The sequence below is a fragment of the Xenia sp. Carnegie-2017 genome, unplaced genomic scaffold (genome assembly GCF_021976095.1).
Source record: "Xenia sp. Carnegie-2017 unplaced genomic scaffold, XeniaSp_v1 HiC_scaffold_6, whole genome shotgun sequence".
Lineage (NCBI taxonomy): Eukaryota > Metazoa > Cnidaria > Anthozoa > Malacalcyonacea > Xeniidae > Xenia > Xenia sp. Carnegie-2017.
Genome location: NW_025813526.1, coordinates 8,507,588 through 8,534,749, shown reverse-complemented (window position 1 = coordinate 8,534,749; position 27,162 = coordinate 8,507,588). Strand labels below are relative to the sequence as shown.

General features: G+C 34.0%; 4 long non-coding RNA genes across 4 annotated transcripts; 3 read left to right on the top strand and 1 right to left on the bottom strand.

Annotated features, from left to right (window-relative positions):
- Window positions 1-2,606: 2,606 nt before the first annotated feature.
- Window positions 2,607-3,052, top strand: LOC124456660. Its single transcript, XR_006952377.1, has 3 exons — window positions 2,607-2,659; window positions 2,736-2,819; window positions 2,896-3,052. It is a non-coding gene; the product is annotated as an uncharacterized LOC124456660 (long non-coding RNA).
- Window positions 3,053-3,157: 105 nt separating this feature from the next.
- LOC124456662 lies at window positions 3,158-3,772 on the top strand. Its single transcript, XR_006952379.1, has 2 exons — window positions 3,158-3,230; window positions 3,488-3,772. It is a non-coding gene; the product is annotated as an uncharacterized LOC124456662 (long non-coding RNA).
- Window positions 3,773-13,800: 10,028 nt separating this feature from the next.
- LOC124456661 lies at window positions 13,801-14,746 on the bottom strand. Its single transcript, XR_006952378.1, has 2 exons — window positions 14,630-14,746; window positions 13,801-14,102 (listed from the first exon to the last, which is right to left on the bottom strand). It is a non-coding gene; the product is annotated as an uncharacterized LOC124456661 (long non-coding RNA).
- Window positions 14,747-25,098: 10,352 nt separating this feature from the next.
- Window positions 25,099-26,848, top strand: LOC124456659. Its single transcript, XR_006952376.1, has 3 exons — window positions 25,099-25,161; window positions 26,102-26,245; window positions 26,805-26,848. It is a non-coding gene; the product is annotated as an uncharacterized LOC124456659 (long non-coding RNA).
- The last annotated feature ends 314 nt before the right edge of the window (window positions 26,849-27,162 follow it).

Here is a 27,162-nt window from a genome sequence, read left to right as displayed (position 1 = left end):
AGAAATATTTTTCGCTCTCTTGCAAATATAGCGACGAATCAAACTTAGTCATAGTTGTTGTGCGTCAACGGATATACGATGTGAGTAAGCACAACAACTCGCTACAAGCTAACCACACAAGCCCGACCACAAAGCATGAAAGCACTATAACGCGCTTAGAAAGAACTAAGTCATCCCACTATTACGTGCAGGATATGACGGATAACACTTTAGTTACTATATAAATGCGCGACAAAATATAGAATAGGACATGATATAGAATAGGACAAAATATAAGGAAAATGAAGAAAGTTTACGGAAGAGAAATTCAAAGCTATGAAACTGCCAGAATTGAAAAGTTACGTGCAGAGTAGAGGTATAACCGTAAATAGTTATCTTAGCGGGACTAGTAGCCATTGCATGTGCAGTGGAAAAATGAACATTCCATTGATCCCGCAAGTCAGTAAAGCCGAGGAGCAAGTAAATTTGTTGTTTGACGATCCATGACGTTGAGCTGCCGGATCCATTTACAATTAATGTTTCAAATGATTTTAAAAATTCACCCTGTTCGGCTTGTTTGATATATTTAATCATCTTATATCATTCATCGGAATACGACAAGCAGGGTCTTGCAGCCTATAAGTCGTTCGAGAACTATCGTTTGTTTTACGATGGATACGTTGAGTCTTTGCTAACAGCATACAGGCAAGATGCTGGTGCATGTTTATATAGGCAGGTTAAGCCTGCAATGAAAGAAATGCTCTAAAATGTAAAGACGTTTACAATTTATGGTTTATATTTGAAGGAAACGGGTCTCATCGCGGTAGTGTGCTTGATGCGTATTGCTGTTGTCTTGGTGGTAGAGATGGTGGATGTAAGCATGTATCATCTGCTTTGTATTCTCTTGATGATCTGCTTAATTCTAGAGGAAAGGATAGTGTTACAAGTAAGGAGTGTAAATGTATTTGAAGATCAAGGCCTGATACAGCACCGTGCAAGCTAGAAGATCTTCAAATAAAAAAAGTGGGACTTAAAGATCAAGGAAAGAAAAGAAAAGATGAAGAATACAACCAATACATTGACTATGACCCACGTCCATTTACAGATAAGGGACCCTGTTCACATGAACAACTTGTTATTCTAGTAAAATCAATGGATGAAATAAAGAAGAAACCACCTATACTATCCATTTTGAAGAAAGAAGTGTATGGCATGGATGAAATTCTGGAAAAGAATAAAGAATCATCCAAGCATGGAATAATGGAAAAAAAGATAATACAACACCTGCAAAGCAATCACCAAGCAAATGCAGATGGCTTCTTAGAAAGTCTCCACTTCCCAAAGAAAGAGATTGAGGATATTGCTTCAGTCACTAAAAAGCAATTTCAATGTAGTGAATGGTACACCCATAAAAGAGGATTTATAACTGCCTCAAAAGTTAAGAATATTTACACAAGGCAGATTTCCATTGAGAAACATGAGACGGATGTTTCTTCTCTCGTAAAATTGCTAAGAGAACAAAAAGATATCACGACAATGAGAAAACACCGGGTTGATGATCCTAAAAATCCACTCGATTGGGGACTAAAACATGAACAAAGTCTAGGAAAGCTTACTATAGTGTTCAAGCAAATAAACATAAACAACTTAGTTTAATTTCAAAAGGCTTCGTGATTTTAAAAGATACACCTTTTCTTGGTGCTAGTCCTGATAACATTACAAGTTGTAAGTGTATGCCTAAATGCGATAGTGTTGTAGTGGAATATAAATGTCCGTGGACCCACAAATATCGTGATCCCAAAGAGGCATTCCTGCAGCCTGAGATTGGTGGTAGATGGGAAAATGGCAAATTTTTTCTTCAAGAAAAGTCCAGTTACTTTTACCAAATTCAAGTGCTTATGCATGTTACTGGACTGAAAAAGTGTGATTTGGTAGTCTGGACAACGAGAGGAATTTTTTGCCACCAAGTGACATATGCTCCAGTGTTCTTTCAAAGGATTTCTTTGAAGCTTAAAAAATTTTGGCTTACCAAGGTTGTGATACACATGTTCAAAAAATTCTGCATTTTGAGCAAGGTATCTTCTGAGTGTACAAATGGTAAGCATTTCATTTGAGTGCTACCTTAGCAAATTTACTTAAAGTTAATTTGCAGTAATGTTACTTATGATAGGCTCCACAAAGACAAAGTATGTTGATAAACAAAATCCGGTGAACAAAGATGAAAAAGAGGCTGCTTTTTTATGCAAAACAGGTATCACATATCAAGTATCAAGTGGTTTATTAAGAGCCAGGATGTTTTGTTATTCTCCTCAATTTTTTTCTTAATTTCCTTAGATGATACGGCAAGCATCTTGGAGACAGAAAACAGTGATCCGCCCATGAAGTCTTTTGTTATATTTGGCTTTGATGTGCAACTAGAAGACATAGACAGTCTACAACCAAAGGGACTTATCACAGACACAATCTTCTCTATATTAATGAAGTATATTCTTTCTATGCAATATCGATTGATTTTAAAATAGCAAATAGTTTGATTACACTACAAAAGTAAATTTACTAATGCTAGTGAACTTAATAATTTCATTTCTAGTGATCACTGCTGTGAATACCCCATAGTAGACACTTTATTCTATTCTGTTCTTGTGGGAGATCAAGAACTGAAAGCGAGAACATCAAGCAGGTTTCAGTAATTGACAATGATATTGCACTTATCTTTTAAACATTCTACTTTTATACATTGTATTTAATGTTTGTAGACTAGAAAGAATCCAAACTGCAGAACAATTTTTTAATGCAAAGTTACTTGAAAAAGATTATGTGTTTGTGCCAATCAACAGAAGGTAAAAATGCTTTAGACAACAAATGTAGCATCTTTTGCAAAAAAATGTAAAAACAATTTTTATTCCATTATTTTAGCCTACACTGGTTTTTGGCCATCATTTCACCATGGTAGGAAAAGCAACATTTGCCATATTGCATGTGTTCCTTTAAAGCATGTAATGTTACAATAGTAACCAGTTTCATAGTTAGGCATCTCCTTGTTCTGGACTCTTTAACTTGGGATAAAGAAGACAAGAAATCTACATTTGAATATATCTCACAGTAATTGTTTTTCCATTGCATTATGCCTACTCTCATTGCTATTTTTACTGTTGGCTAAGAATTTTTACTTTTCATTCTGAAGAAATTTGGACTACACCTTTCAAAAGCACAGCATCAAAAGAAAGCATCGTTCTCATCATATGTTAAAAGTGAGTTCTTATCATACCACCAATAAAATATATTGTGCAAATAAATCTTGCTATATGCATTATTTGGTGGGTCCCACAGCAGGAAATCTCTTCAAACCTCCGTGCTGTTTTTGTATTACTTTTTATTAAATACTTTTTAAAGGTAATTATGGAAACTACATGTTTCTTCAAGTTAGAGCCTAATAATAGGAAAGAGGTACTCAATGCAATAACATAGGGAAGAGTGCTTTCTTTTTCAATCTCACAACATTTTTTAGGATATTGAAAAATTTGAGAAATGTCCCAATGATTTCATTCTCATGGAACATAAATGGTTTAGTAACAAGGGTGCAACAATGGAAAGAAATAAATGGCACAGAACTTTGCACACATTGTTTACTCTGCATTTATCTAAGTTTATTAACACAAAGGAATATTTTATTGTATATTTTTTAAAGCTTCTATATACAATGTTTTTAAGGTGATGCAATAATCTGTGGTTGCAAATTAACCAATGCTGCACAGATAGACACAACAGAATCAATATATGGTTTCATTGTTAATGGGATTACACCTTGTAATATACTAAATGACTTCAGTCATTGAATAATTCTTTCAATGTGAATCTTCTTTGTAGCTACTCTCCTTGTCATTGTTGTTGCACCAGTGCCAACATTACCTTTACGAATGTATAAGCTTATAAAACGGTCAGCAAGCTTTCGTATAATTCACACATTTACGACAAAAAACAGTCAACACTTACATTCTCAATACTTTGTATCGCTGAAATAGGGTCTGGGTTATCTACAGTAGGACCATTTTCTCCCACAAAAGGAAGTCTGCAAATATAACTGTCTTTCGTACACACAAATCTGTCACCTCGATGACACGCACGAATCCAGCGCTCTCGTTTGTTGCTATGGTATTTCTCCCCAGGAAAATGTAAAAAAAATACTTTGCTTCTACTTGCGTCTCGTTTTAAACGATCAGGATACCGCGAATCGCTTTTGAAGGTTCCCCAAGCGCACCTCTTCGTCGTAACCATTGTCATAAAATTACTCCGCCACGTATCGTTATTATTATTGCATTATATTTAATCATACGAGTTTACATTGAATTTTGCTATGCTCTATTCATCTCTTGTCCCATTCTATATTTTGTCGTGCATTTATATAATAACTGAAGGAGTGTTCTCCGTCATATCCTGCACGTAATAGTGGGATGACTTAGTTCTTTCTAAGCGCGTTATAGTGCTTTCATGCTTTGTGGTCGGGCTTGTGTGGTTAACTTGTTGCGAGTTGTTGTGCTTACTCACATCGTATATCCGTTGACGCACAAAAACTATGACTAAGTTTGATTCGTCGCTACATTTGCAAGAGAGCGAATAATATTTCTATTTCATATAGCAAATTAGTCATTGTTATGACTTTCCGCCATGTTTGTCCGAGTTTTTCACTTAGCGAGCACGTGTTTTTATTCAAATAAAACCGCCAAAGTGGTCTATTACGTAGTTGATTTGTATTTCAGTTTACAACTACAATCAGCATAGTCAAAGAGATGTTAAACAAAAGGAGGACGTTTTTTCTCCGTGTAAATTAACATTAGTTCTACCCAAGTAGCACTAAACAGTTGGTCAAAATATGTCTTATGAGAGTTCAAAGGTCCACAGTTCTTTAGAAACTGAAAGGCTTCACATATTCCATTCCAGACATGTTCGCGATTAATTGTTTCGACTGCTCGAGCTGCAAAATTGATCCAACAATCTTCCTCAGTCATCATTTCTAAAACGTTTTGATACTCTACCCAAGGATCTGCTTTACTTTCATCCTTTTCAGCTCTTCGTAGCTCTTGAATCTTTTTGCTTATAAAATCGACGAAAGTCAAATTGATAAGATCGCTGTGACTAACTTCTTCAAACTCAACAGTGTCTGCATATATCTGATTAAACATGTGTGCCATATTTTTTGTCTTTTTTCAAAACGTCCAAAAGCAATGCAATAATGAACAATGCAAATAACATTTTTTACGCCGATAGTTCGAGTATATAGTGAATCGTGTAATGAAATACACAATGAGGGCTTTAAGACATTTTATTGGATGCTTTAATAAATTAGATAATATTTCTTGTCAATTGTTTCATTTCCCTTTATTATGATAACCTATCACATTCAACATTCCCCTGCTAAGTTCGTTTCCGGTTTACACTCGCGCCCTGTTTACTTCGTAGGACTGGACACTAATTGACAAGGGTAAGAGCTCCGTTTACTTCCCGGACCATACCTGCAACTACTGAGGCCATACTTTCCTGAAAACTTGTTTTTTAATATTTTATTGAAAATACTGTCATTATTTGTTTTTAAGACAAGAAAAACTACAACAAAATCACCTCCTATAATTTAATATTATATTGACGGAAACAGACGTGTTCAAGTATCTACGTCACAAGTATCAATATGGCGTCGTAAAAAATTCGCAAATAGTACCCGACTTTGGAGGCAAAATTAAGGAACCTATATTTATCTGTTTAAGTCCAGCGAAATGTCATAGTTCTTCAAATAATCCAAATTTTCAATTAAGCTCATAAAAAAGGGGGGCTAAAATTCGTAATATAAGCACTTTAAGTCATTTCACTTACTTGCTAGTCGTTTTTGTAGTCTAGTCGTAACATTTGCACCGAACTTCTTGCAATGCCTTCATTTAATGATTTAACCACCTCTGAATTGTCCACGTTATTGGAAAAGAATGGAGTGGATAATGAAGTCATTGAAAATTTTAAGGTAGTTATTGTAAATATTTATATTTTATGAAAACCTAGAAGAAGACATTGCTAAAATTTTGATATGATGTGGAAAATTTCTCCCAAGTTAGACATAACAGTTATCTTTGAAATATTTTAGGACATTTCTCATATATATAATGCTTTATTCATTGACACCGAGGAAAACAGCTTGTTTTGCGTACGAGACCTACGTTGTTACTCAAAAAAATGCCGATCGAGGGTTAATGATGTAAAAAAATACACTGTTTCACGAGATATCAATCAAGGAATTGTTTTATTACCAATTCTAAAAGAAAAAAAACTATATTTATAACGCAGATAAAGGAAGTAGTTATTTTCCCAAAAATAATATATAAAAAAGAACAATATAAAAACTCTTCGCATATTTCACTGGTGTATTTTGTAAAAATTACCGCCCTTTTCGTAGTCAAGGTCAGTCAGACGTTGACAATGCCAAGGTCGGGCCATTGAGTTCTATAATAACTGGAGCGGCTATCTTTACTGGGGCGAGGTCGCCAAAAAAATGGCGGCCAACGGACGTATTTCCGCTGAAATGATCGCTTTGCAGAAAAATAATATTCTCGACCTCCCCTGGTGTCTATAGTAAATTATAAAGAATTTATCAAAACAACACGATATCACAGAATATGGATATCGTTTGTTCCATATTCTGTGACGATTCTTTTTTGGCATTTCTTTTATAATGCCAACACTTCAATCGTTCAATTGTTGGATGTCGTAGTTTCCACAAAAACGAACATATCGCTTCTTACAGGTGAGATAGTTGCTTGTTTTCTTAGTCCGTCAACGATTGAAAAGCAATTATACATGTACTTGAAAAGCCATAAAATACGTATTAAAGATCGTATTTTTTAAGATTGACTTGAACGCCAAAGATACTGATGTTTCCTGTTTTTGTCTATAAAATTCTGCATACTTTTCTGTCATTTGTTAATGCATGAAATCGTAAATTTACCCATCTATTTGCAAAATAGTTTCCTAAAGCAAAAGACACTGCACACATTTTGCTCTGTATCAAAAATGTGATCTGGTATCAAAAAGAAATGATCAGCCCCAACAGTACCCATGATTTGGAGCAGAGCTTGTTGTGTTCTATTTGCTGACAACATCCAGGGAAGATCAAGGAGTAAAGATGAGTAGAAGATGTTATTGACCAGGCAGAGTCTTAAAAAAATGATAATGCTGTAAAGATAATTGATTTATTGTCTGCCCAATCCAGAGTTATTTAATTTGATCATGGTCAAATTCTATGGATGGAGACAATGGATTCACTAAGGATGCCTTGAATGCTTTGAAGTTAAAGTTCATGAACCAAAGAAAGATGGCAAGAAGGTTGTGTGTGTTTTAATGCTTAATGAAATGTCAATTCACAAACATGTAAAATGGAAGGCCATAAAGTATGTGTCTATGTAAACATTTGTACTGAGATTGATGATGACTCGATGCAGATGTGAAGCATCAAACTGTATAAGCCATTGGGTTTTATGTAACTTAATGTTTAAATCATGTCATATCTTTATCAAAATATTTTAGTTGAGTGTTGTTTCAATGTTACTAATATCTAATGCACTATACTGGAGCATTAAAGTTTCAGTGATGAAACCTTTAAAGTTACTGTACTGTACATTTCTTCATTATCACAGTTTTTGCTTTTAGAAATAGTTTGAGCTTATTTACCTATTAGAGTACAGAATGGAAATTTATCATATGCATTATTGCTGCTTTTTTGAAGAAAAGTTTAACACTTTTCAAAGCTTTTCTACAAATTTTTTTGCTTATTTCTTTTCATGAGATTGATGATATATAGGTAATATAATCCAATAACTTTATAGTTTCTAAAAAGCTTTTAAGCTTCTAGCATAAAAGTACACTATAGGTATTTAATTCATTTGGTTATATTGTCTTGCTATGACATATCTACTTGCACTTCATCATTCTTGTATGAACAAAACACCAGATGTGGATACTCAGAGAACAAAATGCACTACCAACTGCTTATGAAATATATTATTGAGGTGAAAACTGTGTTAATCATTCAAATTGTGCACTTATATTGCAAATATAGGTAAAACAAAACAAAGTGAAAAAGAAGGGTAGAAGTATTAAAACTACAAATGAATTATAAACACCATTGGAACTTGGAAGCATAAGTGTTTTGATGATTATTTGCATTTTGCCCAATTTATATATCAATACAACAAAATCAAAATGTGCTACAACTTTACAAGTATTTGATGCAGTTGCACTTCAGAACATCACAAAAAGGTTACTTAAAGTAATTTCTATACAATATTGTGTGTTTTCATTTACCAAACCTATGCAAACTAGAGTCTTTTTGAAATTTAATATGAAACTCAATTACAGAAAATCCGTAAATATCCAGAGATTTAATATTTACTTTTTTAAAGCAACAAGTAAAAATCCTACAATTGTGGCGAAAAAAGCAATTGCCCATTGCATGAAAAGAAACAAAATAGCAATGATAAAAATAAGCTAACTTCTCTCATGAACCGTGGAGATGAACTATGATATACTTTTTTGTATAGACTAAAGAGTTTAATCGATCAAACAAGTTTGACGCTGGTAAGAAAACGACGCACATCTGCATTCATACATGTGTAGCCGACATATAGCTCTTTCGTCGATAGTTATAAATGCATCCCCTCGTAGGAGTCGATAACTGACAACCACAGTTGACTCGCTTTGTGAATTTAAGGTTTTACCTTGATTTTCATCAAAAAATTGCTTGCCGAATCCCAAATACACACATACATTTTCCTCACTCTTTCCTCAGGAGGGAGTGGGAAATTGTGAAATTTTCGGAAAAGCGGTCAATTTCGGTAAATCTCAGCGGCAACGGACGAAATCCGCCATTTTTTTGGCGTCATCAGATATCTAAGGCCGCGCTTGAGATAGCCGCTCCAGTTATTATAGAACTCAATGGGTCGGGCAAAGGTCGCATGCGCTTTCACGTGATTACAAACGTAATATTTTAATAGAAAGGATGAGCAATGATGTGTTGACTTGTTAGGGCCTGTTTATATGGAGCCGAGTTACCAGGCTGAGCGAGTTACTCGCCGAGCCGGGTAACTCGGCCCTTATATAAAATGAATGCATTTCCCGGTCAATCGTTTATATGACACATCTGAGTACCTTACTCATTCGGAAAAGCTTTGAAAAAAATCGGCTATAATAATAGCAAACTTACTGTATGTTAAAACACTCAAGCTTGAAGCAAGAGCTTCGTAAGATTGTTTGATAATGAAAGTGGGTTTTTCGCTACAAACTTGCAACTAGGCTTTGCAAAATCAAATTACGATAACAAATATACGTACCTTCTCAGCTGCAGAGATTGATGGAGAACTCTTTCCAACATTGACTAGAGAAGAGTTTAGTGACATGTTTAAGAATCTTAGACAAAAGCGTGCTGCTGTTGCAGTTTGGTCGAAACTTTCTGGCATGGTACGTACGTGAGCACTTAATATATCAAACTCTTTCAAAAAACTTTTCAGGATGTTATGTTTATAGCAGCAAACGTTTGGTGTTTTTTAGAACTGTTTAAACTTGTCATGCTTATTTTTAAGGTGTTGGATTCCAATAGAAATCCCATGCCCCAAAAGAAAAAAAGCTCTGCTTCATCTACTTCTGCCTCATGTACTACTTCCCAAGAATTGCTTGAAGTCATTATATCAGACTCTCCAGAATTGAAAAAAAAAGCACGAGGTTATAAGCTCTTCTGAAACATCTGAAACCGATGAGGATAGAAGTATAACATTTTCTTTCGATGGCAATGAATGCAGTGGGAAAGGAGACTTGGAATATAGTAAAAATTTATTGCTCATCGTATACCAAAACATGTTATAGCCATTTATGAAATCAACACGTAATTTTTCCTAGGTTGATATTTGTCCCGTGAAAAAGGTTCCTGACAGTTATATCAAAATTGACAGTGCAGTAATGCACGAGGTTTGTTTTTTCCTTATTTACATTCATGTACATTGCTATTTCTTGATGCATAGTAACAAAAAACTTAAGTGTAAAAAGTTGCTAATGAGGAAGTGATTTAAGATAAACAATTTTTTTACAAACCCAAATCATTGTTAAATTGTGTGCACCATGTGCATTCATTAAAATTTGCAGCATAAGGATATGCTGGTTTAATTTTTCTTCTTTAGAGTGATAGCTTACCTCTAACACCAATTCAGGTTGATGCACTTCTGTTTCTGATCATTTTAGTAATAATACATTTTCTCATGGTTACATAAAATATTGCATATAGTCATGGTTACATATAATAATACATATAGTCATGATCCACAATGGTTCTGTATTGGGGGTGGAGGGTCCTCTAGTTTAGATTAGGCTTTGATAACTTGTTGCTATACATATTATGTCAGACATTTGTTGAAATGTTCTTACCTCTTTATTAATATTACGAGATTTCTATTGTTGGTTTTATTTGTATTTTTTTGTAGTGATAATAGTAACAGCATCACCATAAGTCCTGCTCCTTCACACCCCTCTACTAAGCTCTTTCCTATTTAAACATGCTGTGAACCTTCATTAATAGTTAATTTGTAATTTTTAGTGTCCAAATGCTCTTAATGCAAATACCAGTACCCAAAAGTATGCAAGTTTTTTTTCATTTGTTCAAAAAATGGAAATTGAAGTACTTCTAACAAATCTAATTTGCAATTTAGTACTATTTTACTTGTTTAAGGATTGGTTACAGAACTACAAAATTCCAAATCGTGTAAGTACAATACATTAACAGCAGCTCGTTTATTACATAGAATAGTACGAATATTATGCTTAAGTGGGTGGTTAAAGTTAAAGGCTTACAAAGTTATTAAGGTTTAAGTCCTTTTAGAGGTGAGCTGATGAATGATCAGCTTTTGTTTAAGAGTTGGTCTCTCAACAGCCATGTCTTTAGCCATTTTACAAATTTCGAAACCACAATTGTATTCCTAAATTTCTGACATTATCTTGCCCCTAAACTAGCCTCTAGTTTTTTTGGGAAGGAGGAAGACAGGTCACAACAAGTGTTTTTGTCTTTTAGTATTCTTATGCTGTTAAAGCTGGGCTGAAAACAGAGTATTTACCCCCAAATCTGATTAACGAGCTCATCCCAGCAAAACAGAACATGTAAAGATTGCACTTATGATTGTTGAATCATATCCATTCATGAAAGATCCACTATTGGATGCAAACTCAAAGCCATGGGTAAATAATACTTAAAAGTGTTTATAATATGACATTTTGTTTTGTTTCATTATACATATTTGTCAAATAATAATGAATTTTAATCACATGAATGTTAGCTCCTTGTAAGCATTAGGAATTTTTTAAAGCTGACATGTGTGATGACATTAATTGTATTTTACTGTTAGCAATAATAAGAATGTATGATTTCTCAAAAGCGATTTTGCCAGACAAGTTAAAACTTTGTACTTCAGAAAATATTTTGGGCAGTTACAAAGTTTTAATTTTCCTCGATAAATCTCTTTTAAAGAAACCACACGTTCTTTTTGCCAACAGTCATGACAAATACATTTAATGACGTCACACCTCAATTTCTTATAATCATGCCTGCTAAAATCAATAACTGTGTGACTAACTAATTAACACAAAAATCTAAATCAGGGATGTGTATTCACAATTTTTTTGGCTGGAGTGTGTTTGGGAATAGCATGGGTGTGGTTTAGGTTACAACTTGTCCAGAGTGGATGTGATTTCTGTGAGTACGTATTTGTTGCCAAAGGATGTCAGACATTTTTTGTTAAATTCTGTTACATATTTATTACGTTCGTAGATTTTACCAATTATAGTGGCATCCTCCATTTATCTCTAAACACAATTGCTTTTGATTTGACTGAACTCCAGATTTTTTGCGATTAAATTACTTACCACAATTACAACGCGCGTTCTCATACACTTATATTTGATATGAACCTTCAACGCCGATAGAATTGCCACAATTATATACAAATATATGTTAACTAGGCTTTAGTATTTTGAAGAGAAATGGATGCATCTTCCCATCCCACCCCCTAATCCAAACTATGTGATGCAAGTTTACATTATCACCTTGTTATTTGCGTTTTAGTTGTAATGGGCTGCTTGCGTCTCTATTTTGTAAATGATAAAAAATAAATTTACTTGTCTTTTACTACTTTTAAATGAAAGCTTTCTTTTATAGGGATCTATTGAGATGAAAATCTATTACCGATTCAAAAACTTGCAAAGAAAGAGATGTAACACGCCTGTTACCAATGTCTCGCAAACTAAAGGCAAAACAACAAAAAAGGAACAGTCACTTTTGGACGAACGTTCTCGAGCCGTGCGAAAGAGAAGATCTTTTAGCAGTGGTATCAAAAATAAAAAAGGAGTGGCATTTAGCTAAAAAGGATTATGAAAAAATTCAGGAGTTGATGGCTGCATGCTATGCTTCAAAGAGATCACTTGTCTTGGAAGACGTCAGAAGAATAGTGGAAGTTGTTGCAATGTTCCCTTCTTTAAAAAATCTGCTATACGTTAGTACCTAGTAGTATTTTCATCCCATAAAATACGTACATAAGTTTAGCAAAGCTTATAGGTAACTGCTGTATATTGTATTACTACAGATCAAGGCTGAATTTGCAAAAGTTATGGGGAATAAAGACGTAGCTACACAGGTAAAGGAAAACTTCAACAAAGTGTGGCGTCACAGGCTGTTGGCATATGCTGAGAAAAACGGTGGTTAACAGTCAGAAGACTTAAAAAGAATGCACAATGCTATTGACAGTGGTATCCTTGAAGAAGGTATTTCAGCTGACAATCAACTTCATACACATCAGAAATTCTCTTGAAGGAAATAAAACTAAGAAGGATCAGCAGTTGTTTCTCGATCAACTTTTGTGTAGCAGTGTGTGCTATTTTTTAGGCGAATGTGCTGGTAGGGCAGCTATCAAAATCGCTCAAATTGTCTTCAAGCAGCCAAACAGCAGGAGGACGCCTCTTGTTAAAGAAGGTGTTATCAAAGTTGTTAAGGTAAAACTGGCACTATATCTTTACTATAAAATGAGTATTACCATACTACTTCATTTTGTTTCTCACATAACAAAAGTGACTTGTGAACCCTAATGAAAGTAGACACATAAGACTTTTTTGTGCAGCCTCAAGCTAGTTCTCTAAATTTTCTGCTGTCTTTTTGTCGTAGAATGGCGCTTTCCTTGATGAAAGAATAAGAACACAAATTCAACCTTGTATTTTGGTAGTGGATGACCTTTATCAAAGTGACACTATATATGTGGTGGCAGAACGAATAGTTTTGTACCATGTAACGACCAAAAAGATTGGCGATGCTCTGGTTGCTTTGTTGGCCACGTACTATATGTACAATATAAAATACATTGAAGGCATGAATGTGTATAGCTTTCTTGACATGGCATTATTGCGAATTATCCCAGAGAAGTGTCCATCTTTTGAGAAAAGTTTAGTTGGAGTGTTATCAAATTTGTTCAATTTTGTCCTCATTTTGGGGGCTAAAAGGGCCCCTTTATTTTTACTGTGTGTCAATCGGTATGCTGGACCAATTCGTGTACGTACTAAGCATGGTGGAAAAATCATGAGAATCTGGCAAGAAATGATTGAACATCTTGCAACACAGAGTGTTATTGCTGGGACACCCGTTCGCAATCAGCATGTTGAACGTATAAAAAGTGATGTTAACACCCAAGTCAGTGCATTTTTTGGTCAAGTATTCAGAGAGCTGCAGTTTGAAAGCATTTTAGAAATTACAAACTCAAATGATGAATTTTGCCTTCATTATGTTTACTTGTCAAGAATGAACAAAACTCCTTTGTAAAAGTCCATAAATCCAATAGCATATCTACTAAAAGAAATGCCACTACGTCAACTCATGTTCGCATATCGACATTATTCAGAAATTAATCATCTTTCTTTGTACTCTACTCCTTATCCCACAACTTCTGTAGATGATTTGTTGAGCAACAGGCAAGCCCTTCCATTTGTCTAAGTGTCACGGTCTGATTCCATTTGGCCATAAGATGCACTCCATGAGCTGACCACACTGGTAAATCCTTTAACCCCATCTAAAGATAAACGTAGAAATCTTTATAGACTAACTATTGAAGTTGTGGTAAGCTTTTTATTTGATCAAAAAACCCATGATTGAATACACTGCTGAGTTTTGTTGTAATTTTAAAGACCACACATCTGTGTTGCTAGTGATAGAAACAGCTTCTACATCAGTGACCATGTGCACTTGGCAATATAACAAACACAATTCTGCATTTTGAGAAACTATATATTCGTATATTAGATTTATAAGACAAGGAAAACCTGCAAATATATTAAGATTCTTATAAATACCACAAAATTGAAGTGTGCAGTGCAATGTGGTTATTCCATCCCTACCCCATGCAAACTCTAAAGTTCAAATGCAGTAAAGTAAACAGAATTGAAAAATGCCTGGATACAGCTAGCAGCAACAAGTGGGTGATCTAATTAATTGAATAAAACTCAACCTCTCAGCAATTTTTCTTCTTCAAAACATTACAAAAAATTCCCCAAAAGTGAAACTTCAACGGTCATCACATATATTATTGTATGCACTTACCACTATCCCCGTTTATAATGGAGTTTGCAGTTATTGTGCCAACAATTTTAAAATGCCTATGCTTCAATACAGGAAACTTCATGACTGGCAAAATAAATTCTGTATTTCTTCAATGAAACCAGCTGCCACAGATGATAAATAGGTAGCCAATAATTCGAAGAATTCTCTCCTTGGACCTCCACCATCGATATCCATTTCATAGGCTCCTTCAAATTCGATACGTAATGGTCTAGTGGCATGAACTAGTGCTTTGTAAAATATAAAAGCATCCCTTCAAAAAGAGTCACTTTTCACTGAGAGAATTACCATTTCCCCTGTCAAATGAAGAGAATAGTATCCCCAAACATTAAACATACCTAAAATAGAGCAAAAATGCAGAAATTTACTTTAGCCATTTATATTAGTATTTAATTTGTACATTTTTTCTACAACGATGTCTACTGAGATCACCATAAGTACAAAGGACACCTGTGCTGTCACCTGTGGCAGAATTGCTTTCATCGACATTGCCATTGGATAACAGTTCATCAAATAATTCAATATTAATGTTGTTGTTAAGTGCTTGCTGTAGTTGCTCTCTAGATGTCGAAGGAAACATTGGTTGAGTTGCAGAAGCTATTCACTACTGTTATTGGTTTTGCTTCTTTCTTCTTTAAAATGACGAAAATATACTTTGTTAGTACAATAAAAATTGTTCATTTCTAAGATTGAAAAATGTGTAAGCCTACACTACCTCTAAAGTTATATCAAAATGATTATGAGTCAAGTCTATTTCTTCAGTTAAAGTGCTTGTTTTGCTTAGTTTTTGAACAGAAACATAGCTATCATTTCCATCACTTTCCTGATTTGAAGGATCGTAAATAAAATTTCAAAGAAAATTCACAAAGAAAAAAGAGGTTTCTAACATTTCAAAGCCTTCTATTACTATAAATACTTTATAAACTCTTTCTTTATTATCAACTATGGTCACATAGCCCAAATAAAGTCTAAGTCACTTTTAACGGCAAAAATGTACAAGTAACTCTCAGGCACATCAATCACAATTGTTTCTAGCAATATTCTGTGAGTTATTACATAAAGGCTGCCTTGTCCAGCCAATGATGCAACTTCTGCCCCTATTCCATGTGTAGCTCTTGCTTACAGGAGGTCGTGTTGGTGTCTTTAAGCCTGGCATAACGTGTAGGTATTCATATTGGAGCATTTCACAGAATAGAAAGTATTTAGGAAAAAATTCTAGACAAGACCTTCTGTGTTGAAGATAAGCATAATGAAGATGACCAATCCCTTTTTCTCTCCTCATCACTGACACCCAAGGACGCTAACCTATCGAGTATATTAGTCTTAACCGTGGACAGAGTTTTCAGTAAAGCTCCAAAGCTGTTTATGCACGACAGAGCTATCGTTTCAGCCCCAGGAGGTAACAGCAAATCTTTTCTCGTTTTAAGCAAAACATCGCGAAGATTTTACTAAGTAATAATTGAAAACAGTGAGGAAGTTACGTGCTAAAACTGCCATAGATGCACCTCTGCACACTTTGGCCATTATGCTATGGCAACAACAGAAAAAACGAACAGCCTAAAAGAATTTGTTTAATATATAGAACCAGAGGCGGATCTAGAGTATGTCAAATCCGTCTTGCGACTGATTTTGAAATTCAAAATTACCTATTCATATTAATTAAAAATTCATAAGTATTCTTACTTTATATGAATGTTTTATGCAGTGCGGTGTTTGAATTAATGAGATGATCTTCGTATTATGGACATTTAAATCGTCTCAGGACCTGAAAATCAGGTGACTCAACGGGATGAGTCACCCAATTTTTTAAGTGACCCAACTCATCCCGTTGAGTCACCTGATTTTTTCAGGTCCTGAGACGATTGCTTAAATTGTCCAGCTAAGTACGAAGATCATATCTCATTTAAGTATTCTTACTTTATTATCGCATTTACTTCGTGATAAAAATGCAGCTTTATTTATTATTAAAAACTAATGACTAATCCAATGAATATCTCATTGGTAACCAGATCAGTTGAATTTTAATTTACCTGGAATAACCGACTAATAAGCGTGGTGGCTTTACTGGTTCGATTGATAAAGGAGTCTATGAACGCCAAAAACACTTATTTTATTGGTCAATAGCCAGATCAGTGGACAGTCTGCATTGGTCTCGACCGATAACAGGGTGGCCGGACGTATAAGGGAGTCCAATTGCTATCTTACAATTGGTTCATTTGAATTTTTGTTTTATTGTGATTGGTTTGACCGATTTCGACTGATAGCCAATTGAACTAACGTACTCAAGCTCACTGTCTGAATTGAACGCTTCATCGTTTCATAGTAATTTTTATAAGCATAATAGAAACTAAACCACAATCAGATGGAATTTATGGAAATCTTTTACAAATTCATATAATAACACGAATGCTGCTGTCCAAACTGTGAATTTTTTCAAGAGGGTGAAAAATTTATGGATAAATTGTAAATTCTTGGAAAGACGATCTTGCAAGCGACATTTCAGTCATTGATGCTCAAAAGAATGCGAACATTGTTTTAAGTTTTATAAGCAGAAATTTCCATCCAAAATCGTAAGTGAAGGACAAGTGAAGTATATGCATGAATGTAATATATCAAAGTCAATTTATATGTTTGTAAATGATGATCGTCCAGGTTAATAAAGTCCTGAGAAGGACTGTTTTTGTTGTTGTTGACTGACGTTTCGATAACCTTAGCGGTAGTCATCTTCAGAGTCATAAAAAAAAAATTTTATTTTTTTTTAATTTTTTTTTTTGACTCTAAAGATGACTACGGCTATGGTTGTCGAAACGTCAGTCAACAACAACAAAAACAGTCCTTCTCAGGACTTTATTAACCTGGACGATCATCATTTATAAACATATAACGATACTCCCGGGTTCAAACCATTTACTTTAAAGTCAATTTATGCGATTGTGTGATATGATTTATGTCCATATGGCGTATGGTAAGCAGATTGATGCTTGTAAAATTGTTCTAGCCAAAGAACTTAAAGCTCTGATTTCCTTAGTACTTGGGGAACCGTGGCTGATATATGGTAGCGAAATCCTACATTCCTGCGAATATATTGCAATGGACAATAAATCTGTAGCCATAAGGCGCCATACTATTATTTACTTTATCATAAACAAATGTTTGGGGCTTTTCAGTTTATGATCATTAAACATTCAATCATTTGACAGTTCTACTACTTGTTGTTTAAGATTTGAGAAAACTAACATTGATTAAATGAGAAGCTGTTTACTATAACCTGTGATTTTGAGTCTTCTGATCCATGAAGATTTTTATTTTGACAATTTGACTGGAAGGGTATTAAACCTGAGTAGTTCACATATATGAAATGTTGCCCCATGTCACATATTGTCCCCTTTTCTAACTGAACACCTCATGTAGAGATGTAAAGGTGTGTTAATATACGGCTCATACCAGATTGTTTGTTATAAATTCCAAAGGGCTATTGATGTATGAAAAGCATTTTCTATAAAGTAAAAATGTCTTCCTATGTATACAGATAAACCTTGAAATTTTGCAAAACAGCAAACTATTTTTCATGCTCACTAGGTAATTTTTGTGATGATCATTATAATTTCTAAACTAAATTATTTCAGATTTACATTTCAAGGAGTTTTGATCATATGAAACGATATTTATCATAACCGGTAAGCATGACACATGAACCAATTTTAACATTCATGTAATATATTAATTAAAATCATGTTGGTTACATTCTGTTTGTATTTGCAAATTCAATGCTACTAGTGATTGCTATATAGCACACCTTGCAGAAGATAATAGTCTAGTGAAATACTTAATAAACATTTATGGCATTAAGCTGTCCTTAACTGAAAATTTTCACTCTGATAATTTTTGCTTAATCTTTGGCAGAAAAAAATTTTGACTTTTTTCTCAAAAAGTGAATTTGCTGGCACTGATGTGGAGATGGGTAAAGGGTTACAATAAATTTGCATGGTTTGAAGTCTGAGCTTCTCTACATCTATGAGCTGTCACTTGTAGTACCAAATTTATAAATTAACTCATTACATAGAGGTTTGAATGGGGGTCTCTAGGGGGTCTATGCCTGACAACTTGGTAGAAATTTTTAAATACTATTACTGTTTTTGAATAACATCATTGTAAAATACATTTTACGTTCCTAGACATGCTAGTGAGTCATATATTTGGCATAATAATGAGCCTAAATATTTGGCAAAACATTCAGATAGTGTTCACTTCATTTTGTTTTTTAAAAAAACGTAAGCAGAATGTGTTGTTTTTACGCAAAAGCGATGCCCACAAAGTACATCTTGTATTCCTCTAAAACGCTGAAAATGGCATTTTCAAGGCTCTGAAATTCAAATTTCTCAGGGGAGAACGCCTCAGACCCCCAAAGGTGCGGAGCGCCTCCGACGTTTTGTGACTGATGTTTGAAAAATCCTAGATCCGCCCCTGGCTATGTTGTAGTTTTTCAAGTTTTGCAAAAGTACTTTTTGATAGTGATAAACAAATACAAAACGTAAAAATTTATTAAAACAATGTGAGTGCTACTACCAAATATGATGAATCATGTTTTAAATATGCCAAATACAATTAAGGTACCTCTTACCTTAAAGAACTAAATGTATTCTAATGTAAAAATATAACTGTTTTAAGAAAATTTTTAATCCATGAACAACCAACGATAAAACAATTAATTAGTTAGCTATATTAATTTTTACCTGCATCATGAAGAAAAAATAAGAACTCTAATTTTTGTCATAATTTAGCATAGCATGACCATTACAACTTTAAAAAATTTACTTGAACAGTGACAGAACTTCCATCTTTTAACCTTCTTTGTTTGTGACGTAGTTATATATTTTGATGCACTGAAATTTTTAGCAGTACCTTAAGCCTGATTGCAAATAGGAAATTAAAAATTCGTCCATCTGAAAGGAATGAAATTGAAAGTTACTTACAATCTTTATATGTTTTCTTCATTAAACTCTTCTTTATTGACAGGTTACAATTTAAATAGTTTCTTTTATTCTTTTGTTTTCGTTAAACAAAAGTTTTATAAACAATAAGATGAATTCTTACATAGACTAAACTGTGCCCATTCATTTTTTACTTTTTTTTTTGAAAATAGAGACTAGAAAAATGTACAATTTTTTCATTGCTGCATCTTGGTATTTACATTTTTCTTTGTTTGATAGATGTGAATCTTACAACTAAATAAGGAAGACAAATTTTCAGGTTTAGTAAATGATCATTAGCCATGGTATAAAAATTTTTTTTATACCTGTCATCTTTTACAGCTTCTTTGCATCATGTAAAAACTAAAAAGTATGCGCCACAAAGCGCTAGAAATTCATTAATTGAATGCTAATACAAGTCATTATTTTTAATTTAACAAATTTAAATAATATGGTCACACTTTTGATGAATAAGAGAGACAATGTTTGTAAATGTAGATCGTCCAGGTCGGTATAGTATGACTACCGATTTTTGATTCTAAAGATAATTAGCGCCAAGGTTGTCGAAACGTCAGTCAACAACAACAAAAACACTCCTGCTCAGGACTATACCAACCTAAACGATCCACATTTACAAACATGTAACGATACTCCCGGGCTCAAACCATTTACTTTAAGACAGACAATAATGGGCAATTTGGTTACCTTTTTTCTTTGGCGTTACGAAAGTTCTTGCTTCATTTTGAAGTTTAATGATTTGTGTTTGCAATTTCACAACTTGTGTAAGTAGATCAATGATTTGTTTTTGTACTTTTCTAGTTCTTTGTACCTTTAAGAAGTTTCGTTGCAGTCTTCTTAATTGTGACAGGTTTATTTGCTGTGAATGTAGTATTGCTAAAACAAACCCAAAATTTCTAAGCAACACATATTTTCCAAAAATGAAAAATGATTTTCTGATATGGTATATGTCTGAAGTAGTTTTTTTAAATGCTTTAAATATATTACGAATTTTCTCTTTTATGAGACTACGTGTCTCCCATATGCATTTTTTTAAGTACTGGCTACATGGTTTTAATTTGCACGATTTTTCAATAGGCAGTCATCGAACTCTAGAGTTGCTGCTCACCTAGAGCACTCCGGAGGTATTCTCCTCTGGGAAATTTTGAATACAATGCCTCTAAAGTGCAATTTTTATTGTTTTAGAGCAATGCAAAACGTTTTTTTGTGAGCATCGTTTTTGCGTAAAAACAACATATTTTCTAAACGCTGTTTAGAAATACTATAAATGAACAACTAAACGTTTTGCCAAATGTGAAGGCTCAATAGCATGCCTAAAAACATAAAATTTACTTTACAATTATGCTATTCCAAAAAAGATCTAGTATTCAAAATTGTTTACAAAGTTATTAGTATAGACCCCCCATAAAGACGCCTATTAACAGGTGCAAAAAAGCTCAAATTTTAAACCATGCTAGTTGATTCTAACCCATTGCCTATATATGCATGGTGTGCCTGGAAAATTCACCTATTGAGAAAAATTTCATGATCTTCTTTTTCCAAAGATTAAAGTTAGTGAATTTTCCCAATTAAGTACAGCTTAATACAATTTGTGTTTATGAAGCATTAATCAGGGACGCCGGAACTGGGGGGGGGCAAGGGGGGTAACGGCCCCCTTGCCTTTTCTGCAGGTGGGCAGGGGGGCAAAAGTGCCCTACTTGTTGAAAATTTATTGTTTTTAATCCAAGATAAAGACTACTTAACCGTTGCGGTATATTGCATTCTTTTTAGCTTAGCAATAAAATTGTCGTAACTATGTTACTTTTCCTTTAACATTTCTTTGTTTTAAGTACGTTTTGTAAGTTCTTCGTTTGTTTATTTCTTCTTTTTTGTTGCAACGCGTGAGAACTTGAAACGCAATGAAAGAGTGAGTACTGCTAATGACGTAAAGGAAAGCTCGACTTATAAGTAATTACCGATAGTATAAATAACATGTAAATAATTAACTCTAATAGATAGCGCAAACATCTGCTGGCATAAATGGCTCAGTCACCTAAACACTGATGATTTTGAAAGGGATACTTATTGCATCTTATCGCTTTTTCTACAATGCCAAAAGCAGAAAGATGTAAAAAAGATTCAGCAAAAGCATTAGCGAAAGCAGCGGCTAAACCTGGTCAGTCTAAAATAACATCGCTGCTTGCAAAAGGAAACACAGGCCATGATTTTGATTCTGCTTCAACAAGCGGAATTGACACTGTAATAACTGTCAATACTGAAAAAGCCTCAGACTGTGAAACAAAAAAATGGTCCAAATCGAAAAGTCTGATTGGTGAAACAGAAAAGATATGCATGAAAACGACATGGGTAAAACATGAGAAAGACTTCACAAGTGAAGACAAGGAAAGTAGTGTGAAGCATGGTCGATATTGGCTAGACAATGAGTGGCTATCCACAGATAAAGGAGTTTTGGCAGTTATGCTGGAAAAAGGCTGTGAGAAACTCAACGAACATGAAAACAGTTACGCTCTCAGATGTGGCATGGAAGGTCCCAAAATGGCAGCTATGGGCTTTGATGGGGCTTCGGGAATGAAATCCCTCGCAAGAAAGCTCAAGGAAGATATTGCACCAAACGCAATTTATGTTCATTGTTTCAGTCACTGCAATGAACTTATTATACAGGATGAAGCTAAGCAATCTAATTCATTGTCTACATCACTGGATTTATGCCAATGCCTGTATGCAATCGTAGGTGCCCATCCAAACCGTATTTTATTGTTTGAAGAAATACAGGCAGATTTTAGAAACGAAACAGGAACAAACGATTACAAAGTTCTTCGACTCCAAAGTCTTTCTACAACGAGATGGACAACAAGAGTAAAGGCTGCTGACGTCATCTTTGAGAAATTGGCTGAACTACATGCAACCCTTGAAAAATTGCAGGAAGATCCTAGCATTTCGGCAGACACAAAAGCAAAGATTAGAGGAATATTAAGGCGACAACTGTTTTCCTTAATCGTCATCTTTAATTTAAACGCGACAAGAAAGCTATTGACTTTACTCGAGAGGCTTTCTAAAGAGCTCCAAGCGGTTGATATTTCAGCTGTGTACGCTCTATTTCCAATAAGACGTGTTCGTCAACGTCTTCATGAGATGAGAAGCGAAGAAGAGAGATGATGAAAGTTTGATGATGTTGAACTGGAATTGTGACACTGGACTAAGAAAAGTTCCAAGATGGATGAATAATGAAGAAATGTTAATAACACGTGAAAGTTTACATCAGTGCGAATATAACACCAATGCAAAGCTCGTACTACCAAGCAATTGATGCAATCATCTCAGGTCTAGGATCGCGATTTGAATAAGACGATCTTTTCCAGATCAAATGCATCGAGGAACTGTTACTTAACTCAATGAAAGAAAGAGGAGTATCTTTAGATGGATTAAGCAATTCTTTGATTGATAAAGATGTTCTAAGAATGCAGCTTGATGATCTTCCTACCATTCTTGGGTTTACAACGCGGATCAGAAGAAAAAAATAACAGAAGTCACGCGTATTTATACAATAGCAGAGATATTCAATGCCATGCCGTCAGCAAAGAAAAGGTGCTCACAGATCCACAAACTAATTATACTATACTACACAGTGCCACTCTCATCTGCCTCGTGCGAACGCACATTCAGCGTAATGCGTCGTCTCGAAACATGGCTGCGGTCAAACACTGAAGGAAATCATCTGAATGATATTATGTTCTCCAACAGTGAAAAGCAACACATGGATATGGTGGAAATAGACGTAATTGCCAAAGAGTTTTCACAGAGAAATGAAAGAAGAATTAAATATTTTGGAAAATACAATACATGGCAAATTGTAAATTAGTGACGTTACATCGTTTGATAGTTATATTATCGTTAATATTCATCGACCAACACTGCGGACATGTTTTTCTGTACAGTGTATTGCATGTAGCACATCTCTTTGCTGTTTATCACTATTAGATTATTTTTAGTATAATTCACTAATGTGCCCTTCCACAAAGGCTTGCCCCTCCTGCCCTTTTGCCGTTCCGGCGTCCCTGGCATTAATTACCTAACAGACAAATAACATTTAACCGTTGTCTAAGCAGTTATATAGATACTCGAGTATGACGTCAATTGTGATAAAAACTAAAAGTGGCCACGAGCCGCAGGGGCGAGTGGTTGGCCAACAAAATAAACAAGCAATGGCTGATCAATTTTCTTGAAGGTTTGTTGTCGAAGACGAAGTACAGATTAATGTTTGAAACCCGGTTTTCCTATTCTTTTTAGTCATATACCTTAACTGCCTAAGCTAGGTCTTTGTGAATATCTTTATTTTCCCATACAGAGAGGTATTGTGATAAATTTTCAAATATATCCGCCATTTGTTTGTTTTTATAAACATAAAATTTTCTGTGACGTCAATTCCGTGCGTATGTCCTCTCATAGACCATAGCTATCGACCAATGAAGTTGGTTATTATATAAACTGAACTCTCTGCCTTCTGTAAGTGTATGCAAGCGGAGATTTATAGCAAATACCAGTGAACTGGCCATAAAAGACAGAATACAACCAACATGTCTTTTTTGATATAATTACATGAGATGATTATCGAGTACATATTTCACAAAATTCATGGCTGATGATGGTCAAATTGGTTCATGTTTCATGTTTCATGGTTATCTTTAAATGTGAAATAATTTATTTTAAAAGTTATATTGATCATCAGAAATAATATTTGGTGATTGGTCATAAAAAATATTTTTCAAATTTCAAAGCTTATCACCATGCCTAGGAACACAATTCTTATTAACAGGGAAACTGTTCTTCCTACATGGACAGGCCTAGGAAATTTCTGGCAAAACATCTGGTTTAAGCCGCAGGTCAAAACATCTTCACATCTCTACATGAGGTTTTCATTTAAAAAATGGGCGACATGTGACTTGGGACACATGATCGATGTAAAATAGCTCAGCTTTAGTGTTCCTTGAAAATTGTCAAAAAAGCTTCATATTTAAGAAGAACTCGTAATCACTTGTTATAATAAACACCTTTACAAATAATCAATATTAGTGTCCTCAAAAATAAAACAATGCATATGCCAGCTATTCATTGTCTTATGATTAAATGATCAATGATCATAAACCAAAAAGCTTCAAATAATTAGTTATAATTATATATAAGGGAAAAAAACTTGGCACTTGATTGATTTATTCTTCTATTTAATTACATTTCAAGTAACGCAAGATTTTACAGCCATATTAATTACCCAATTACCTAAGATTACCCCATTTCAAAGAAATTGTAGGTGAAAGTTCTTTGGAAACAACAATATCACAAGCATCAATCTGCTTGTTTCACCCGAGTAAAAAAAATAAATTGGACTCTGTCAAATGGATTGGTTTTGGAGAATCTGAGCAAAAAAAATGCATACAGAAAGCTGATGACATGAAAAACAACACAGTGACATTAGATGATGCTCAAAGAACAAAATTGGTTGATCAGCATATGAAACTTTTAGCTGAGGAGGTAACAGTCATTTTGATAAATTAATTTTGCAATGAATAGCAGAGGTAGCATTAAGTAATTATAATAAATTAGAATAGTCCTTTGATTGGGGAGACTTTAGTCTTTGGAAATATACATAATTCATGGATTCGGATAAAGGAAGTTTATAGTGCCTTAACATTGGATGCATTTCTAATAGTGTTATGTTGAGTAAAACTCTTTGTTTTGAGCATGTGTTTTTTGTGCAAACATGGTTGCAGTGATTACCAGATAGAAAGTTATTTCTTATTGCAAACTTGTTTTTCTTTTGGCATGAAATTTGACTTGAACGCCATCTGGCATGAAAACCTTTTTTGTATTGTGGTTGTATGGAATGTATCAGTTGAACTGTTTCATAAGGCAATGAAGGAATTAATGAAGAAATGATTTAATAATAATGAACTTTATTTAATGGTGGTATGAAGATTAAAGTTTGTGTGAAATTGAAAATATTCACAGTTACTAAATGCTGTCAAAAGTGATTGTAAAATTCTTTTGTTTCCAGGAAGATTAATCACTGAAGAGATGATTGTTGTTGCTGTTGTTGTTGTTGATATTTTATGACAATATTTATACTTCACTGCCTTAATCACAGATGTAATGCAGATATATATGTCATATAATTTGGAATATGTAGAATAGTGTTTAGACAACAAAAGATTCTGTTTAATGCTCCATCAGTAATGATGATCATTACAATAGCATTGATGGTATAGCATTACATTTATAGCAATAATACTTATCATAGCAATACCAACAACAACAGAAACTATGTATAGTAAATAAAAAATATAGCAATAATAATAAAATAAATGTCATCTCATGCCATTTGTTAAAGTCCATATTGTTGTAAACTATACATAGCTTTTTGCAGTACTTATGCATAATGTGACAATTATCAATTATTTTATTTTTCTTTTAGTTCAGTTACTTGGAGTATCTTGGTTGCCAGGCCAGCTGCTTACTGGTGAATAGAAAAAAGAACTTTATGTCCTTGGTTTATCAGGAGGAAAAAGATTTGTTCACAATGAACCAGCAGTTTTGTGCAAGTTTCAAGCAATGTTTGGTAAAAAGTAAAAAATTTGCAAAATCACATATGCGCAGTAGGCATAACGTTTAACTTCTATTGATATGTCTGCACCAGTTTCATGGATACCAGTTACTGGATGGTAGTCAAGTAGATACATATGACTAAGTTTCAGAGCTTTACTACAATATTGTGTTACGTATGGTTGCAAAATGTTCATCCCATCTCAAAATAGCATATTTCTAATGGTAAATATTAAGGTGTTTTTTTGTATCCGATAAAGTGGTGTACGTATATAATATCATAAAACCATTTGCTACACTGTGTTTCACGCCTTTTGGCAATCATCAGGTGAATGAAAGTTTAGTTGATATTTAATTTTACTTTTATGAATTTATATTTTGCTCTATCTATGAAGATATTGAGCACGCCTTTATAACAAAAATTCAAAAACTATAATTTTATATTGACAAGCCTGCTTCGTGATTTCACTCTTCATTAAATTCTCTAAAGAGAGTGAAAAATCATGAAGCAAGCTTTTTGGGATAAAATTGTGGTTTGTAGAGCTAACAAAAATTTTGTATGCTATATTTGGTAGATGTAGACCGAGAAAAACAGAAATGGACTCATGAGGATGTAAGAATGCTCTTCAACAAGAAGTATAGTAAGTTATTTTTTTATTTATTCTTGTACGCAGGTCTTCACCATTGAGTGTGACGTGACCATACAGGTGTAATTTTTACCATCACAGGCCTGGATAAAGTATTTCACAATATGGCTGCAAGTTTGAAAAAATATTTTTTCAATAAATTTTTCATTAAATACTTTTGAAAAAAGTATATTGTTGTTAATAACAGTTATGTACAAAGGCTGCCTGTATATTCCTGAATGGTAGTGTTTCCCTTACAGTGATAGTGTAAAAGTACCTTTTGATATACCTGCATAAAGAAATCTTC